Raw genomic sequence first — 15,848 nt, 5'->3', positions numbered from 1 at the left:
CAGTGGATCTCCAGGCAACTGCAACTTACAAGTTAAATCAAAAAGAAGATCTAGATTAAATCAAATCAGTTATTATGTACGGAAGAATACTTTCTGATCCACTCACATGTTTTTTTAGATATATATGGGAGTGGCTATTCCCCACTCTTGAGTGGGAAATGGGCTCATCGCTACAAAGGAAAGCACACTCATAAGAACATTGAGCCAGCCGGTTACAAAAGAGCACATTTTATTCAGAAATATGCAGAAGGTAGGTTTTGAGACATTAGCTTAGGCCTCAGAACATTAAGCAAAGATTGGAGGATGGGGACAGCCCAGTATGCCCAAGGTCTGGAGCTCTTTTAAAGGTGAGTGTTCCCCTAAGCAGTAACTCTAACACAGAACGGGGCTGTAGTAGACTAGGAAGTAACTCCATTGAAGAACATGGGGTTTTTCCTTCCCAAAGTTAAGCTTCAGTTTTGTAGTTTTAGAAAGCTATTTGCTGAAAACAAAAGCCTCTCTAAAAGCCTTTTCTTTGTTGCTTCCTCCCTGAAGAGTCTGTCAGTGGTGCTGACTGCCATACCTTCCTGGAAGGGAAGCCTGGCACTTGCACCTTTGATGCATGTGGTTTTGAAGTTGGGGATTTTGGCTGGGGAGGAAAGGGTCATATCATTCTTATCCTTACAGCACAAAGTCCAAAACTCTGTCCTCTAAACCACAAATAGGCCTTTTTATCACAATAGAGGAAGATTTCTCCAACTCGTATTAAGGATGGCACAGCTGTCCATTTACAGTTCTGTAAATGGCTGCTGAGTCAGAACTGCAATAGGGACATTCACACGACAATGACATAATACCTGAGGCACACGCAATGAACTCACCGAGCATGGAGAAGCAGCTCATTAGGACCCTACCTCTGTGCTCCCCCTCCCAAAAGAAAACCCCTGCCAAACACCCTGACATTGAATAGCTTCAGACTCTGGTTGACTGCATTCAGATGGGAAAAAAAAGTTCATAAATAATTCCATGCTTGCAAAAGCAACATGAGAAGGTGAATGCAAGCAGATGCCAGTCTTCTACCAACTTCCCTTTCTAGAATTACTGCCCTCCTGTCTGTAGGGTAAGCCACAAGTGCTGTGCCTTCTGACTGGCAGATCTGGAGATGCTCTTATCTGGGAACAAAGGGGAGGTCAGATCTGTTCTAAGGGGAGAAGTGCAGCACAATCCAGGCAGAGAAAGCACAGAGACAAGTGCAGGACTCTATTCTAACTGCTGTGTCATCTGCACTGGTCACGGACTCAGCTGCTTGCCCTAGATGCCGGAAGAGCTGGACTTTTTGTCAGTTCCCTACAATTTGAGTCATACAGCTTAGTAATGCTCTTTTAAGGGTTCTGAGAAAATCTGACTAAGAACAACCACTCATCATCTTCTCTAGGTCAGACAAAAAAATGTATTCCAAGTATCTAGAACAGGGCTCCACTTTTCATTTATTTCAAGCCTGAAATAAAATTTCCAGTTTTTTGGTTTTTTTTTTTTCTTCACAAAAATAACTCTGCAGGAAGAAACAATATTTAATCAGTTCTTAAAACAGTTCAGAACAGTTCCTTCACTGCCAAGTTTAAAATCTCAGGTCAACATCGACCTAGCTGGCACTAGTTCTACAAATGATTTTTTTTGATCTCAGTATGATTTTAAGACAGACTGAAAATATCCAAAAGGCAGGTTGGTGGTACCTATCACTTTCTAACAAAAAGAAAAAAAAAAAAAAAGGCAACAAGCAGCACATATACAGGTTCAATTAATTTTACATCTGTCCAGTGTAAAATCCAAAAGCAGGAATGTCTGTTTAAAAACACTTCACAGTACATTTGGCACTAGCAGTTTGTGAAAAAATAAAATAAATCTACTCAGTACTGATCACTTCCATCCCATTGTGTTACGCTGCACCAGTCAAGCTTGGCATGCCACTCAGTGGGTAAACTGGATCAAGGAATTCATCCAGCTGAAAAGTAACCTGGAAAACTACGTTGTTTGTCAAGTGGATCAGTTATTCTGCCAGGTCCCAGCATGCTCCAAACAAACAGCAGCAAATAGAGGGAAAGGTTGAGACTGGGGTGAGGAAATGGGCAACCAACAAGGAGCCAAAGGGCTGACAGACCACAAGCCACAGGTTCATTCACATGGTTTGATATGAACCTCCCTTACGGAACCAAATCACAGATGCAACTTTCTTTTGAAAGGATGGAAATCTCATAAGTATCCCTTGATCCAACATTCACTAAATCCCTGTTCAGTAGGCATATTGCTATTGGCTTCCAAAAGAGCTGAATTCACATGCATCCAGGACCATGCTGAAAGCTGCAGGCAACAGGCCTCCTACCTGTGAAAAGCAATCTGGAAAGCAGTGGGAAAAATAGAAGAGAAAGGGAAATTAACTTTTCTAACACCTCCAAGACTGTGAAGTGACCTTTGGAAATTACCTCCAAATTTCATCTACTGAGTGACAAGTAGGCTAAACTCAAATAAGCAAAGACCTGTAAGATGCCAAGACATTTGTATTGTAAGTCTTTCCTTCTCACCCTCCTCTGTAACACAACATCATGGAAATACTCCAGGAAAGAGGTTCAATGATTGAAGGAAATAACAATGACTATCATATTCCTACTGCATTGGGGGACTTCACTAGTTTTTTTTTTTGGCATGTATTACCTGTCTCTTTGTGCCACACATGCCTTAATTCCCTTTCAGCAGATACCTGGAACTATGAAATGCTTCTTTGAATGCTGAAATTCAGAGCAGGGAAGAAAACGGCATTGGAATGCTTTTAAATAATCGCAGCTACAGAGGACACACACGTATTGGCATATGCATGGGCCTTGCACCCTGCATGCATAAAACTAAAGGAAAAATACAGGCTTCTGCAATATTAATAAAACAGATTACTTAAAAATAACTCAAGTTCAAATCTATCCAGCATGCTACTACTAAGCAAACATCAGGAGGCAGTCAAACAGAGAATGATTTTCTGACAATTAAGCAAGAACAATAGCAAATATTCCATTTGCAATCAAGATTCTGGGTTTTGTTTTCACAGAAAGAGTGGGGATTTTTTCAATAGTGACTTCAATTAACTTCTGCTCCCCCCCCACTGACAAAAGGCTTAATGGGCCCATAACTATGGCTTCTTTTCCCCAGCAATTTCAGAGTGAAAAACCAGCTTATTACATCTTCTCTAAGAATGTTTCAATTACATTTATTACACTTGCCTGCTGTACTGCAGGCATTCCCAAAGAGCTAAAAGCCTAAAAACCAAAACCACAACACAGATAAATAAATTCCAGTAAAACCAGTCAGTGGCCTCCAAAAAAACCAAAATCCCTTAAACATTATTAAAATTATTAAAATTAATAGGTCTGTTTTGAGGTTGCCACAAGGCAACCTGCTGATTCAGGGCAATGTCACCAACAGTATTCTTATCTGTAAAGGGTAAGAATCAATTGTTTGACAGAAACAAAGGAGAGCTCAACAGGAAATCAACCAGCTTGGGACAGATGGTCACTGAATCAAGTTTCACCCCTCCCCTCTCCAAAAATAGGCTTAAGAGGCATTTTCTGTTACCAAGCAACAGCCCAAAGGAAGGCATAAATCTTTTCCTACGTGTTATTCCCCTCCTCCCCGACACACATACATTTCAATCTACTAGGGCGGTATGTTTGTGGGTTTGTTTATTTTCCACATATCAGGTAGGAGGGTTTCTTCTGTGCAAGGACAAGCTTTTCTGCATGCCCACTAGTCATGATTCCTTTTTTTAAGGCAAAAAGGGGGTTAACTGTATCCATGCTATAAGAAATACCATGAAGATGGGTTACAAGCAGGGATCCAATGCTAGTTAGTAACCCCTCCTTGTTCCGCCAAGGTGACCTGAGAAATTACTCCCTAAAGAGGCGAATTCCTAATCACTGTTTTATATAAAACAAAGATGACCCTCTTCACACTCTGACAAAAGGTCACCACCTTTTTTTTAAAAAAACTCATAAAACCCTGTACCTGCTTTAACCCATGAAAACCCATAAAATCTAATTTCAAAAAAACCCCACCATATCTTTAATACAACACACAGACCAACGGGGTTTTTAAATAATTTGAATTTTAGGAGCATTAATTCTCTAGTACATCAAACACCCTGAGTGGGAACTGGGGTATGGGATGAGTAGGAAAGGATAATCAACATTTACTATTCTGGTGAGCCAGTGGAGGAAAGAAGGGCTGGAGTGGGGGGTGGGATGGAAGGGAGAAAGAGACCCGAAGAGGTTGTTTGCAGAGATCAGGGAATAGGGGGAGGGGAGTAGAGCCCGGGGGTGAAGGACAGCGCCTCTGAAATTCAGATTAGCATCCAGGGAACAAACCGGTTTGTTTGACCCCCCCATCATACAAACTGGGAACAGACCGGCAGCCAGCAAAAATAGATGGGAGTTAAATTTAGCCACACAAAGAGAAATCTGTGATAAATTAAAAAAAAAAAAAAAAAAAGGTTTACGATTACAACCCTCACAGAAATTAATTAAATGGGGAAGGAAAAGTCTCACTTCGGCAACAAACTGGGTAATCATCCTTTAAAAGCACAGAGCCTGGATTACTGCTGACACATACTTAGACTACTAAAACATATGGCCAATAAAAAAAAAAAGAAAAAAGGGGAGGTGGGGGGAGGGGAAAGGTTGTGACAGCATGTGGTCTGCAAGAGCTTTATTTACTCCCTTCTCAACTACTGCTTGCTTTAGCCAGCTGAAGACCTGCAAGACACAGCCTGTTTTCACTGGGTATTTCATATATTCCTCTGACACCAGTGCAGATACTGGTTCCCACCACTATGGTGGGTAAACACGGGCCGTGGGCTGCTTCACTGACCAAAGGCCTTGGACTTTCAAATCCATTTCACCATAAAGTCATCTCAGTGGAGACGCTGCCCTGGCTTTCTGCACATGGCAAATAGTTTTCACAGGCAAAGCAGAGACTGTGATGTCTAAATTCAATTAATTAAGTTAATTGAAATCAAACAGAAGGTTTGAACACAAAAGCCAAATAGCTGCTTGTATGTATGCCAAGAACACCATTTGTTCTTTGGGGTCTAAAGCTTTCTGACAGAAGCATGAAGCTTAGCAGCCCAAGGACCTGAGCAGGAGACTTGAACTAAGGGCCCTCCAGACTCAGCCATAAAAGACCTTAACAGCAAATCATTACTGTCCTATAGTGCTTCAAAAACACCCAGGCCAAGAGCACTCTCCTGGTTTAGAGAGAGGGAATCTGAGGCATGTAGAAGCCATGTGCCATCTCAGTGGCAGAATTCGGAAATAAAACCAGATCTTCTGCAGACCCAAGTCCACATTGTAATATCACCCTGAGTATGCATGTGGAAGCAAGCAAGTTGTTATTTATGTAAATTCATGGCCAACATCAACTTTTTCACAGCTGTCTTTCTTGGCTTCTTCACAGCTGAACAAGAGACCTGTAGATTAAACCCAGTTTTTGACCAAAATTAGTCTCTCCAATCATGCAGGCAATGATAGTCTTTCCAGAGTTATTCAGGAATGGATATACTTATTTTTCCGACACATTCAGAATCTGGCTAAACAAGACATAAAACTATAACACTTCTCTAATGCAAGTTAGCAATTTCTCTATAAATATTAAAATAATTACGGACTGCAATGGTTTTGTTTCCTTTGTGCATCAGTGTAAATGGTGGGAAATATACCACGGTAGCAAAAGCTCCATACTCTTTACCTGCTAATACACAGACCATTATCTGGGAGTAAAACATACATTATAGCTTTGCATAGGCACTTATTATAGTTTTAAAATAGGTGTTTTCCCTTAAATTTAAATATATGTACTTTATACCACTCTGCCATGGTAAGAGAGAGAGAACCACCTAAGAGGGGAAAGAAAGGTTATTTTCTTTTGCCCTCTTAAGTAAACCATCATGCTTTTTCTTCAGTGACCAAAGAAATTTCCATATTCCCTGGCCAAGGTGCTATCTCCAGACACATGGCATGTTTTCTAGTTGAAATGTAAAGGGACACAAGCTTACCTCAAATCTCTCTCAATAATTCTATGATTCTATGAAATGAGGTCTGAGGAAACTGCATTCCAGTATCCTTTTCTTACAAAAATCACAACAGATTTTCTTTGGATTCTCCATCTCTCAAACTGCTAGACTAGAACTCTAGGTCTTCTAACACAGTTTATTATAATAGTCAGTTTACCTTGACTCTTTACCTTGAACTAAGACATTCAACAGCAAAATAAAGTTTGTATCTGTGAATGATCCAAACAAGTCCCTTTTTTTGCCATAAAATATAGTAGCAATAGGCAGTGTTCAAAACTTAAGTACATTCCTCAGTCTTATTAAAATCATAACAGCAGTACTTTTCATTAAAGGATGGGCAGAAGAATAGAACAGTAAACAGCAATGATCATAAGTTAGTACCTCTGTTAAGTAAAAATAAGTTTATCCATAGAAACAGAGAAGCAATTACCAAAGGGATAACCTACAGGGATAGGTAAGCCAGTAAAAAACTGCAAGTACATAATTGCAAGCCTCATTTCCAAAACAAAGAACATCAGAAACTGAGTATTGTCCTTCATGTGGCTATATGGTGGCATTGCATTTAACTATTCACTCCCCAGTTTGACATCAAAGTGTTAAAAGGGGACATTTCTCTTAAAACAATTTTCTGCTTATATATTTAGTTTGGAGCTATTTTTCCTGGCACACATAATGACAGAATGGACACAAGATTCACCCGTGCATTCTCTTATCTCTGCACGCTGGCTGAAAGGAGCACGGTTTATGTAATTTATTCCAGATCAGAAAGGCAGTGTGACAACACAGAGAATAGACCACATTTTCAACAAGCATTTCCTAATGAGAAATTTATCAGTCTCTCTCAGCATGAACTGCACTCTGGATCAGGGAGGACAGAATTGTTTCAATTAATTCATCCTGAGGCCAGCCTCCTTCCAGGCATATGGCCTCAAAATGCACTTGCTTCTGTCTTTGGGACAATGAATCATAAAACAGTTCTGCTTTCTGGCTCTTGTTAACCTGCCAGTCAGCTTCTTCCTGAGGTGGAATTTCTCAAAGAAAATTCAATCTGCAGTTGCAGATTTCTAGTTTTCCACCCACCCCCACTATTTTTATTTTTTTTTTTACAAAACCTCGATCTCCCACAGTTTATTCAGATAATCATTTAAGCAGGAAAAGGTATTTTATCATCTAGCCTCTGTTCCTCTTTTCATAATTGCAACAAAAAAAACACGACCCCCTTCTCTCCACACTTGGCCAGTTTTCCTCTACATATGGAGTCTGTTCAGCTAGAATAAGTCAAGGAGAAACTGCAACCAACATACTGAATCATCACATAAGAATCAGTATGTCCAGAAAAATAAAACATATGGACACACATACAACTCAACAGAAAAATGCTGGAGGGCATGTCATTGAAAACTGCAGTTCCCAAATCTCACTAATTAACAAAATAAGTAGTTGAAGTGATTGACTGAAATAACAAGTATCTCCTTTTTATGTATGCTTTATTTTAGCCCTGAGAAGGTTTTAAATAAATACAACTGGGCTTATTCCAAGCTTCCTTAGAGTAAAACATTCAATTATGAATGTGAATCTAGACAGACTGGTTTTAGACAATGCAACAATGTCAATCCATCAGGTATCATTGTTACCCTTTGATGCTCAATCTTCCATCCCAGACAAGCCAAACAACCTCTTATGGAATCACTCAAGCTTTGCAGCCTTCCTATTAACACATGCCCAGCGATGCCTCAATCACCAGACCATTTCTGTTGCCATCCACCAAGGTGACAAGACCAGCAGAGAGCTGCCAGCAGCAGAACTCACGGAGTCTCTCTGTCGATGCGTGTGACTGGATGTGCAACCAGCACACATTTCTGATGATATACAGAAAGCACATCTGGCTCATAGCAGAAAAATGGCCAGAAAGAATAAAAGTGGAAAACAGGTCACCAAAACAGTTCAGGCTGCCAGTAGCCTGTTCCTTGAGTATTTTTGCAAAGGCCTTGCGCCAGATGAATTGTTTCAGGAAGCTGTATCTTACCAATGCGTAATACTGCCAAGTTTTATGGGTTTTGTACTACCCCATTCTACCCCCAGCAACAGAACTCTGAAGGTCAACCAGCCCAAATTCACACATTGGCAGGGCCATGTTGGAAATCCCATTAAAACAACACATATTATGATGTATTTTGGTTCATGGCAGATCTGCATTGATAGTTTTGACTTATTATCCTGTCAAATCTAACTGTGAAGTTCTCAGTGATTCTCAGCTAGAGTACAATGAATCAAGGACTGAAGGTCTGTTTCTTAAAAATAAAAAGCCCAAGGCACAAACCAGCTTTTGTTAAAGGAAATTAAATATTTTATTGATGCAAATACTTCATCTGTTTCCCAACATGCAGTTTTTGCAATTTGGACAAACTGTTAGTGACCTATAAAGATCCAGTCGTGTCAAGGTTATACACGGAGGTTCATGCTGTTCTTGTTTATACAGTGCATCAGAATAGAGAACACAAGCTTGAAGTATCAGTATCATCCCACATAAGAAGTATCAAAACTATGCGGCATCTGTTGCATTCCTCTGTCTTTTTCAGCCCTAAACCCCTGAACTGCATGTCATTGAATTCAAAGTTGAGCCCATTTTCACAGGAAGATTCAATTTAAAAGCATCTGGAAGAACACTGTCTTTTCCTGAAACTAAGTCCCAGATCCAATTCTCATTTATTACACTGCTGGGACAGCATCCTTTAAACATGGTAATCAAAAGCAAACATGTTTTTTGCATTCAAACAGACATCAAAGCAACAATGTTAGGATGAATTTTCAACTGTTCTAAGTCTACAGGTTATATAAATCTGTCTTTTCCAGCAGGAGGGACTCTGGCAACACACATGCAACTTCACAAGTTCAACTTGGCAGTTAATCTGTCTGGCTTTAGCACATAATCAGAAATGGATTTACTACAGTGACAGCAAATGGAGTTGAAAACCTACACTGCACTGTGTAGGGGAGTGCTTAACTCCTATTGCAAGCATGGACTCCCTCCTTCTACCCCCAATCCACGTGACAACTGGAGTCACCCCAAAGCCAAGCTTGACAGAAAGCCAGTCAGCTGTGCTGCAAATGAAAATTGAGCATCTATCTGCACAGACACCAGACTCAAGACTTCTCTCAATAAAACAGCCAAGCTGGACAGTCAACAAGCAACACTGTTCATTATGATAGCTGAGAGCAGCCAGAAGAATCTCTTTTTTCCCCTTTCTTCTCAGGCTTTTTTGCCACAAGGTCACATCTGCTGTTTAATTTTTTTTTTTTTTTTTTTTTTTTTTTTTTTTTTTTTTTTTTTTGTGGTGGCCTTTGTTTAAAAGCTTCCAAGGCATACTGTTTTGAATAACATTACTAGTGGCACATCTACTACCCACTAAGAACTTCTGGTCTCTAAAGGAAAACTGTCAACAACACAAAAAAACCCCAGTATAAATCATCTCAGGCAGTCAATCATTTAAAAAAAGAATCTTCTTTAAAGACCCACTAATGTATTGGACCAGTATGATGTTAGACCTCAGCGTTTCTAATTCATGTCTTCTCTTTCATGTATGTGTATATACGTACATGCACAAACATACACACTATCCTCTCTAGTTTTGAGTACTCTGGAGGAGGCAACTGGCTAAGTATTTTGCATGCAGCACCAAAAACATTTTCAGACGTGTAGTAAGAAAGAAGAGTATTACTAAGTTAATTCAGCAAAACAAAACAAAAAAACCTGTATGTTTAGATGCCTGTCATTTCGTCGCTCTTGACACAAAAGTTTGTGACTGCTAATGTTTTAATCTTCATGCCCTTGAAATCCAGCTCACCTTCCACATCTGCTATAATCATGATTGTTATTTCACCTTCTTCCTCCAAGTCCACAGTCTGGCAGGCAAGTTGTCTTCATCCTGCTCAAAAGGCTTGGAAATTCACTGCTGACTCTCCTACTGAAAAAAAAATATGGCAGGCACTAACTGTCAAAATTTACCAAAACTGCTGCAAAAGAGACTGTGAGGATATGCACATTTTTCACTCTGAACTTTTGCTTTAAATATCCCATCAGTAGTTTGGTGTGCCTCTGGCATGCCTGGAAGCATTAAAGTGTTCTTGGATGGCTTTGCCTTTCCCACTCTTCTCCTCTACGTTTTCTTCAAAACTGCTCCTCTGTGGGGTGGATCACTTGGCTAATCCACCTAATTTCTTATTGTTCTCACAACCAGAAATTTCCCTCTAAGAGGTTAAGATTCAAAAGAGTAACAACAGTATCTTAAAATCTTACCTATACATTTTAATTTTGAAAGCAATTTTTACAAGAATGGGAAACTACCATGTTCTTAAATGTCTCAAACATGACTTGCAGGAAGCTGTTTCCCACTTCTTCATTCAGTGCATTGTAGTTGTAAAATTCAAGACCTATTTTGCAGTCTTCCCAAAGGAACTACCTAATTGCACTAAGAATTTGATTCTGTATGAGTGGTTTAAAGAAATTACAAGATTAGGCTTCCTGTATCAAACAGCTGTTCTCAAAGTGCACTGAAAGTGTAAAAGAGCAGGAGAATAAAGCCATCTAATTCTGCAAAGCAACACAGAGTTTGGGAGACTTCCTGAGAAGCCACAGGGAGATGGTCAGCGAGGCAGGAACAAAAGCAGTAAAAGTAGATGACTTGTTCTGCTGAATGGCAAAACTGAGATGCAGTCATACTCTGTGAAACACATTATCACCAAGGAGATAGTAAGAAGAGAACTAATAGCAGTGAAGTACTGTACCAGCAGGAAAAGGACACGGGGCTCAGGACAGGGAACAGAGCACTCGGCTCTCTGCAAATCCCAAATCAAGCCATCAAGACACAGTTTTGTCACATATGCTCTTCATTCTGAGTGTGGGCAGGCAACAGTAGTATTTATAAAATGTTGCTGTGAACACTCCTATTTCACCAGTGATTCCAGAGTGAAGAAGTAGCTGCCCTCACAGCATCAGAGGCAGCTGAGCTCAGCTATCTGCATTTGCTGTTCCTTACCACTACACTATCTCTTTGAAGTGGGTGTGATGGAGAAAGAGCTTGGATCTCACTAAGCCCAGAATACTGTGCCACACTTCACTTTTTTTAATAAGTGATCATTTCCTCTTTACTAGGAAGACTGTGGAGGATCAGGCTCACAGCAATTTCCAAACACTCCTCTAATTACTCAATTACTCCTGAGTGATAACACAACAAGGGACCATACAACTCAGAGTATACACAAGTCTCCCTGAGCATTGGCATTACAATTGCATATGACCACCTCTACCCCAAGGAAATAATGCAGGGGAGGGGGGAGGGGAGGTGGCTTAAAGGAATTCTACCAAATTAAAAGCATAATTTAACTATCACACTCTCAGAAAAACTGTACTTAGGTTTCCTTATGCCTACAGACCTGGGAGTCTATAAGAAAGCAAGTTTTGAAGTCAGAGGTAGCATTATAAAAAAAAGGGGAGGGACGAATCATAGCTCCCAAATACGCAGAATGCTAGAGGTAGAATATTTCATATGCACATTAATACTTCTTTATGAAGCCAAATTTATTATGGCTTTAGAGAAAAACAGTGGCATAAACAGAGCCTTTCAAAAAAGGCTACTGATTTCTCTGAAACTTTGGTGCTGTGCACTCCATTCAAGAGAGAAATCGGTGCTGCAGAGCGAGGTGCAGCAGAATTTGGTGCAAAAGGACAGGAGTACCAGGAAAATGTTCAGCAGCTTAAAATAACCATCTAAAGAAGCTTCACACTGTAAGTTCTAGGGAAACATTATCACTTTTGGTGAGACACACAGATGAATATTCATTTTTAAAATGAAGACTATTAATAGAGTATGTTTCAGACCACTGTTACATTCAGTAACTAACTTCATCACTTGCTTCAAAGTGCTCTGATCAAATCACACCAAGGGTCTTGAAAAGAGCTAATTACAAACAGTGCTGGAGATAGGAGACAGAGAACAAGAGGATTTCTGCACAGCATTTCACAAAACTAGTCACTCCAGGCTTGTTCATGGAACCAGTACAACAGATGTCTGGTAATCTCTTAAGTAACAGTATCTTAGGTCTGCCCACACTGTTTTCTGTGCACAGCTCCAGCAGTTTGAAAAACTACCTCAAAATAACCTCTCTCTAAAACCTTACATGACCAATATTAATCAATCATATCTTGTCATACTTACTCAGGCTGCTCCCTACCTTCTTACTCGTCTGGTGATTTTATGTCACAACATATAATTCTTCCTATATTTTATAATTTATGAACATTTTATTAGTTAGTGTAACTCCTAAAAAAAATTAAATCCAAATTAACCAAAGCACTTGACAGTATATGATGCAAGATTTTCAGGTCAAGTATATGGAGGTTTTTTACTAAACATCTGAGGTGCCACGGAACTTGAAATGCTAACTCAATGAGAATAACATTAAATACACTTCAATGAAAGTAGTAATTTACACATTCTCTATGGTCTCTCATGTCCCAAAACAATTTCATAGAAATTGTGACATTATTGTGTGAAAGAATAAGACAACAGAAACCAGACAACAACACCAGGCTTCAGCAGTAATCCAAACCAAACCTAATTACATTTTAAAATCACAGAATCATAGAATGATTTAGGTCAAAAAATACCTGTATGCAGGCATCAACCCAGCACTGCCAAGTTCACCACTAAACCATGTCTGTAAGTGCTGTGACTACACTTCTTTTGAACACCTCCAAGGCTGGTGATTCAGCAGTTTCCCTGGGAAGGATGTTACAATCCTGGACACACCTTTCCATGCAGAAATTTTTCCCAATATCCCATCTAAACTTCCCCTGGTGGAAGTTGAAGCCATTTCCTCTTGTCCTATCACTTGTTACCTGGCAGAAGAGATCAACACCCATCTAGCAAGGTGGTCCCCTCTGAGCCTCTTTTTCTCCAGGCTAAGCAATCCTGCCTTCTCATAGAACTTGGTGGTTTCAGAACCATCATCAGCTCCATTGCCCTTCTCTGGACATGCTCCAGCACCTCAACGCCCTTCCTGAACTGAGGGGCCCAAAACAAAACACAGGATTAAAGGTGCAGCCTCATCCAGTGCTGAATTCAGAGAGACAATCACTGCCCTGGTCTTGCTGGCCGCAGTGTGATACAAGCCAGGATACCAATGGCCTTCTTGGCCACCTGGGCACACGCTGGCTCATGTTTAGCTGGCTGTCAACCAATACCCCCGGGTTCTTTTCCACCGGTACATTTCCAGCCGCTCTTCCCAAGGCTGTGATGTTGCAAGGGTTATCATGACCCAAGAGCAGGACTTGGCACTTTACCTCGTTAAACCTCATACAATTGGCCCTGGCCCATCAATCCAGCCTATAATTTCTGTAAGAACCCCATATTTCAGTTTGATACTTCCAAGCCAACAACAACAGTGTACAAAATTTGGCTGTCCCCCTTTTGAATAAACACTGTTCCAAATTTCTCTCATCTACATTCCTCCAACAGATATCTAATGGTTCCATTTCATTATTAAGAGCCTAATGCTCTTAATAACTCTCTTAATAACTGGATAGTTCACCAATACATACACCTTCAAAGAGTGACTCCTTGATTTCAGATCACCTTGACCACCTACTTGCAAATTCAAATCCATTAACAGGGGCTATAGTAGCTTGCCCAGAGTTGCAGATAAGCTTTTGCAATCACTTACTGAAGCTTTATTCACTAGGTCTCTCCTTATTGTGCGAGGATATCTTCAGAGTTCTTAGAAACAAGATGTCTTTGGGTTATACAAAAAATAAAATTGGTCCATGAATGTATCTCCACACAGAATACAGCATGAAACAAAATGATCAGGTCTGGAATTTTTAAAAAATAAAACCTGAAACTACAGTAGGCAAAAGCATTTTGAACACATATTCTTACAAGCAATACTTTTCTTAACATATTAAGGAAAATAATGACAAGACAGGATTTGAGGAAAGTCAACAATTCTGAAAAAAAATAACAACACATTAACTGTAAACGTTTAGTGTGGTTTTATGACTGCTGCTGTAATCTGTTTCAGGATATTAGAGATCTCTTAATTGCTTGCTATATCTAATGAACTTCAGTTCACAGGACTAATTCTCTAAAAGACATGATTGTCAGAATGTCAAGGCTTATTACTCCTTCATTTGTTGGTTTTCCCAACAGTTCTCCTGCTCACAATTATGTTTTAGAAACAAAAGAAAATGCATCTTCTGCATTACATGCAAGAAATTATTATGCAACAACAGGCAAAGCACATACATCTCAAAGAGGCTGTTCTTCCAAGGTGTAAAATAAAGTATCTGAAATGTTTTTTTACGTTATTGATTTCTCAATCCTTTTTTGCCAAGAGTCAAGATGTGATGCCTTAATATCATGTCCAAGCTCCATGTTTTGTTAATTATGTCCTACCTAGCTAAATGCCCCCCATAGTTTCAATTAGACATGGTATTCTTCCTCACTTCCCGTCTTGATTATTGTGCACTGTTGCTAAGCGCTAGTTAACAGTTGCCACATTTACCCCAAGTTGGCTGTGTTTCAGTGGTCATTCAAATAATTAAATACAAAACATATGGTACAGAACCGTACAAAGCAAAAAAAAGCACTTTTAAAAACCACACGCTTAATAAAAAAGGTACTACAAAACTGGTTACACCGCTGAAAGTAAAATCCTTGCAGTCCTATGCCCACTCCAAATTTCCTAGAAGCACTGAAAATTAGAGAGAAAAGCACTCAATCTTTTATTTTTCAGCTTTCACTTAAAGGTTTCCTAGAGTATATTTTTGACATTATACTGAGTCTAATTTTACACTGAACAAACAGCCTAGCATTCATAGTGTGACTGGCTTCAAGGTACAGATATTTTTCCTTTAAAAAATAGTTTAATTGTCTATATCCCATAGCAACTAATTAGAGTCTCCTAAATCAGACTCCAAATTTTCTTTACGTTTTATCTGCAAAATACTTTGGACATGACTTGTTGAACTGCCAAATACCAATGCCAGTAGCTATGTGTTTCGGAAGACCTTGAACCAAATGTGCTTTTTTTGAATTCTAGACAAACTTTTCACACAGTCAGATCACCCCTCCTTTCATCTGTGATGTCTTCATGTGATCTGAAGAAACTTCACGTAATTTAATTATCCCAGTAAAAGCTCAGTAATCAGCTCACCTATTACTACTTATTGCCTTTAGTACTACATCCTGAACTTAAAAAACTGCCTTACCAAAAAATCCTCTATTTATGATTGCTACATTATCAACAACCAAACCCAACCAATAAAAATTCCTGGTATGTACAAATTGTTTCTTACAGCTAATTTTTCTTCCTGTTGAACACCTTAGAAAAAAATTGTTTTGCACAAACACTACTAAGAGTAAACAGAAATAAACATTGCATTTTTTATCTGTATTTACAGATGTTGAATTAAACCTTCAGGGCTCAGAACCCAATCATTTAAACAAGTAGGCACACATTGAGCATTATTCATTGACTTTTTGGAACATTTTGTTGGTAATACTTGAGAATACATGAGAAAAAGTATGCATATGTACAAAATCCACCAATGTTAAAAATGACAAATAACTAAATATTTCTCAACTGCTCTGAGAATACTCACACAATCCCTATTCCTTTGCAAAGAGGTATTTAACAAGCTAATCCTCCAGCTCCGTAAGTGCTTTTGTTGCACTCACAAGCAAATTCAACAGGATAATGT

General features: G+C 39.3%; 1 protein-coding gene across 9 annotated transcripts in view; it reads right to left on the bottom strand.

Annotated features, from left to right (window-relative positions):
- GREB1L (GREB1 like retinoic acid receptor coactivator) overlaps positions 1-15,848 on the bottom strand; it is a 131,433-nt gene that overhangs the window by 113,512 nt on the left and 2,073 nt on the right. For 2 of the 9 annotated variants that reach the window (XM_038126716.1, XM_038126719.1), the window contains exon 2: positions 9,934-10,053. The exons of the other annotated variants lie outside the window; for them this stretch is intronic. The gene's annotated coding sequence lies outside the window, so the exon portion shown is untranslated. The remainder of the gene's footprint in view (positions 1-9,933; positions 10,054-15,848) is intronic. 9 annotated transcript variants of the gene reach the window in all.

Source organism: Motacilla alba, chromosome 2 (genome assembly GCF_015832195.1).
Source record: "Motacilla alba alba isolate MOTALB_02 chromosome 2, Motacilla_alba_V1.0_pri, whole genome shotgun sequence".
In the NCBI taxonomy this organism is placed as follows: Eukaryota; Metazoa; Chordata; class Aves; order Passeriformes; family Motacillidae; genus Motacilla; species Motacilla alba.
This window is presented reverse-complemented; position numbering and strand designations above follow the sequence as displayed.